Raw genomic sequence first — 5,519 nt, 5'->3', positions numbered from 1 at the left:
ATATATATAAAAGAAATGGTATTGTTTCATCCCTAGGATCAATAAAATAGTAATAATTGTCTGATTACAAGTTCGTAACAGTTAGAATGTTGGTATGGATAAAAATGGATATGTTAATTAGCCTAAAATTAGTGAATATAGTCATGCAATAGGAATTAATTAACAAACGTATTACAAAAAACAACTTGTTTTTGAGTTTTTTGCAAAACATTTCTAGTTTCTAGTTTTATGTCTCAAAAGATCAAAAGGTTTTTTAGATTTTTAAAAAGTTATAAACTATAGCAACTCATCAAACCGCAAAACCGCACATAAACCGCACAAACCGCCCACATAAAACCGCACCGCATAACGTGGTTTTGAACTTTTGCGGTGCGGTTTGCAGTTTCAAAAAAAATCAAACCGCATATGCGGTGCGGTTTGCGGTTTTGACTTTAAACCGTACCAAACCGCACTGCGCACACCCCTACCTGTAATACAGAAAAACCGAGTGAGTCAGGCTTGGGAACCTGGTGAGCATATAAGGTTTTCAACCCACAATAATATAATTATTATATTTAATCATCAAACAATAAAGCCAATTACCCATCCTCATTATCTTATTTATTTCTTAAGGTTTTACCCTAAGAATCAACTATCCTTCCTTCATTCATTCCTAAGGATTGACCTAAGGAATTGGCACAAAGACCATTGCTGCCCGAGGTTAATCTACACAGTACTAAATCCATAGCTACCAAGGTTCATCTACATAGTACTAAATCCATAACTACCATCGTTCATCTACACAGTACTAAATCCATAGCTACCATCGTTCATATACACAGTACTAAATCCATAGCTACTAAGGTTCTTATATAAGGCACTAAATCTATAGCTGCCAGGGTTTTTAGAGTACACCGGTGAACATCAAGTCCACAACACCTACAAGTTGCGAGTCTGCTAGTGTTCCACTGGACTGTCTAGAATCGTCCGTGGTTGTCCTCCCTACTCTGCTGAATGACGGAGCCATCGTTTGGGTAAATGTTTTCACTCATTTTTCACCTGTCACCCTCATCTCGTGATCTATATCATCTTTCGTCTCATCCTCAAACTCATCCTTCATTACACACCAACTATTTTGTCTACCCATGTTCTACCCAACATATTTGTAGATACAAATTACATATACAATTTAAACCATTTAAAAACCTGTATAAAACATTCATTCTACATCCATCTCAAGTAAACAAACAATATATAAACACATAACACGTATTTCATAGCAAATATTTCATATCTATGTGTTAGAAGAAAGTAACTACACACTCACTTGTTAAAACGATTGTCGGACAACACTACAGCTTTTAAAATAATAATCTTCGATGAAACCCGGATATCTTCCAAAAAAAAACCGGGCTTCTCGCGGGCAGAGCTTCGACTCGGAAACTCTTTTCTTCTTGGGATCTTCGGGGATTCGGGACTCGCTTTGGGTCTCGGGATGATACCGGGGATTCGGGGGTATTTCTCGCAAAGTAGAAGAAAGAAAAAGGGATGAAGGAGTGAAAATTAGCAATAAAACCTGGAGGTCTCACTTTCTATTTATAGGGGCTGAACCTCGATTTATGCTGGGCGTACTCCGCTTTCGACATGTACGCTGGGTGTACTGGGTGAATCAGACCGGAAGCCTCACGACTTCGGATAAGCTCCGAATTAATATTTTTATTTATTTTATTTTATTTATTTAAAGACTTCAGAAATTCATAACTTCTGCATACGAGCTCCGTTTTTGACGTTCTTTATATCCACGCGTAGGTGAGACTATGCTCTACAACTTTCATTTAAACTCCGTCGGCTAATTATGACTTTATTTTTATTATATTATTTTTAGTAGGCCGGGACAGGAAAATTTCGTTATAAATTCAGAACTTCTTCATCTGACGTCCGTTTTCGCCTGTCTTACCTCCGTTGCACTACTATCGACGAGATATTCGATTCTTGTTTAGATTGTTTTGGCTAGAAATCACTCGATCTCAAATTTGAACTTTGGGCTGCATACTACTAAGTCGAAACTTAGAAAAATCATAACTTCCTCATACGAAGTTAAATTTAGACGTTCTTTATATGGACGGTCTCGGTTTAACATATTCTACGACTTTCGTTTAAATTACTAAGGCTAATTATCGCTCTATCGTAGATTCACTATTTACGTCACGCAGTTTCGTACCGGTCCTGTCACGCAACTTCGACATGTCATAACTTCTTCGTTATAACTCGGATTTCGGCATTCTTTATATATATCCGGAATCCTTGTCACGTCCACTACAACATAGTTAAGATTATTCATTCTAAACAATCTTTTATCAAAAAGTCACTTTTGATGCTTATCTTACCTAAATTGACTAGATCGGATCTACGGGCGTTACAACTCTGGTCAATGGTCAACACTCTTGTCAAAGTCAACCTTCGGGTCCAAGTCAACATTCTGGTTGACTCAACTTGCCGAGTTGGTTCATCACCTCATCGAGTTCCCGGGTCCATAAAACTCTGGAGTCTCGATCCTACTCTTCGAGTTCTTCCATGAACTTGTTGAGTTCCATTTCATACAAGTCGGGGCATTTCATTTACAACTCGCCGAGTTCGTCATTGAACTCGTCGAGTTCCTAATCATATCAGTTGGGACATTTTTCTCTCAACTCGCCGAGTTCATCCTTGAACTCTTCGAGTTCTTCCTCATACCAGTCGGGAAATTTGCTCTCAACTCGGCAAGCTCATCCTTGGACTCGTCGAGTTCTTTGATCATCAAATCCATAAAAAACGTCCAAGTCCCTAAGTCGTATGAACAACTCGTCGAGTCCCCCATAGCCCAAATCCATACAGTCGATTTTGTCGGGCTTAATGCATCTAAAACGTGGATCTGGTTCCCTAGGGTCGATATATCTTGTAAAGTTTCTAACTTTACGTGCATGTATGAGTTATTTAGCTCAAATAGCCCTAAAAAGTGGTTCCTATGATGCATGGGACTCCTATGGCCATAAAGTTGTCACCCTAGAGTCCCTCAAAGGCTCTGGATCTGAAGTTATTACCCCAAAACATGCTTGCATCCATGAATGGTTCCATATTATGCTCCATACGGTCCTAAACTACCCCATGAAGAGATCTAGTAAACAAATAGACAAGGTATAGACTTTATACCTCAAATGAACTGGAAATGAAGTTCTTCTTCTGGATCCAAATCTCCTTCCTTCAACCAAGCACTTCTAGCTTCCACTCCTTCAAGAAAACACCAAGGAATCACTCCATTTTCACTAACACACACTCACAAAGCTCAAGATGATGAATTAGGGTTTGTTGGACTATGGGAGGCGATAAGGGAGGCCATAATGGAGGTGTTAAGGTCTGTAAATAGGGTGCAAACCTTGAAAATTAGGGTTTCACTCTTGCAGCCCTACTCGTCTAGTCAAGGCTTCTCGACTCGTTGAGTAGACTTCAAGTCCCGCATCCAAAATCCCATTCCTACTCAACGAGTTTGGGGCCTCCAACTCGTCGAGTCCATTTGCAAAAATGAATGTTTTAATTTAAAACACATACCAGGATATGGGCGTTACAAATCTCCCCCACTAATTTTAGACTTCGTCCTTGAAGTCTGATGCATCGGGAAATAGCTCGGGGTAGTGCTTCCTCATCTCGTCGTCCGACTCCTAAGTCCATTCTGAGCCCTTGTAGTGCTGCCATTGCACCTTCACCAACTCAAACTTCTTGTTCCTCAGATCCTTCATCTTCCTGTCAAGGATGGCTACCGGCCGCTCGATGTAGTTCAGGCTGTCGTCCACCTGAATATCCTCTAGAGGTACTACTGCAGAGTCATCTACCAGGCACTTCCGCAGTTGGGAGACATGAAAGGTACTGTCGATTTGGCTAAGCTTGGCTGGTAGATCCAACCTATACGCCACCTTGCCCACCCGGGTTGTAACCCTGAAAGGACCAATGTACGTGGGGCCCAACTTGCCCTGCTTCCTGAACCGGATGAAACCTTTTCCAAGGTGACACTTTCAGAAGAACCATATCCCCGACCTGGAACTCTAGGTCCGATCGGAGTCTGTTGGCGTAGCTCTTCTGTTGACTCTGAGTAGTTTGAAGCCTACTCCTGGCCTGCTGTATCCTCTCCGTCGTCTTGAGTACCACTTCGATACTCCTCATGACCCTCTATCCAACCTCACCCCAACATATCGGGGTTCTGCACTTCCTCCCATATAACATCTCGAAGGGAGGACGGTCGATACTCGCATGGTAGCTATTATTGTAGGAAAACTCTGCCAAGGGAAGGTAGGTATCCCAGCTACCATCGAAGTCGAGGATGCATGCCCTCAACATATCCTCCATAGTCTGGATGATCCGCTTACTCTGACCATCTGTCTGTGGGTGAAAGGTCGTGCTAAAGTGCAGACGAGTACCCAACTCGTCAAGAAATTTATTCCAGAATTTGGAAGTAAATTTCACTTCACGGTCATAAATCACGAAAACTGGCACTCCGTGTTGAGCTACTACCTCTCTAATGTAGATGTCGGCCAGCTTCTTGGCTGAAATGCTCTACTTGATCGGTATGAAGTGGGCACTCTTGGTCAACCAATCCACGATGACCCAAATCGACTCCACCCCCTGTGCGGTCCTGGGAAGCTTCATGATGAAATCCATAATAATATCCTCCCACTTCTACACAGGGATGTCCAACGGTTGCATCTTTTCGTGAGGCCTTTGGTGCTCTGCCTTGACCTTCTTGCATCTCAGGCATCTCTCGACGTACCAGGCTACATCCCTCTTTATGTAGGGCCACCAGTAGTCAGGTGGAAGATCTCTGTACATCTTTGTTGCCCCGGGATGGATGGAAAATCTAGATTCGTGAGCCTTATCCATCAGAATCTACCGTACTCCGCCCCTGTACGGAACCCAGACCCTCCCATGCAGGTTCAGTAGCCCACGACTGTCATAATCAAACGAGGCCACCTGGCCTATGATTCGCTCACACATCCGACGCTCCTCCTTCATAACCTCAACTTGCGCCTCTTGGATCCGCTCCAAAAGTGGAGTCACCACCGTTACCCTCAAGCAAATGTCTCTGATCAGGGCTGCCTTGCGGCTAAGCGCGTTGGCCATAACGTTGGCCTTCCCCGGGTGGTAGAGGATCTCACAGTCGTAATCCTTCACCACATCTAGCCACTGACACTGCCTCATGATCAGATTTGGCTGATCCATGAGGTACCTCAAGCTCTTGTGGTCCATGTATATGGTACAATGGAACCCATAGAGGTAATTGCACCAAATCTTGAGGGTTAAAACAACCGCCCCAACTCCAGATCATGAGTCGGGTAGTTCGTCTCGTGAGACTTTAGCTGCCTCATGGCGTAAGCGGTGACATGCTCCCTCTGCATCATTACCACGCCCAAGCCCGAGATGGACGCGTCATAGTGTATTAAAAAAAATCCTCCACGCCCTCTGGCAGGGCTAAAATAGGCACCTCGAACAACCTCCATCTTAGCGTCTCAAAC

Source organism: Lactuca sativa, chromosome 9 (assembly GCF_002870075.4).
Source record: "Lactuca sativa cultivar Salinas chromosome 9, Lsat_Salinas_v11, whole genome shotgun sequence".
Taxonomy (NCBI): Eukaryota; Viridiplantae; Streptophyta; class Magnoliopsida; order Asterales; family Asteraceae; genus Lactuca; species Lactuca sativa.
This window is presented reverse-complemented; position numbering follows the sequence as displayed.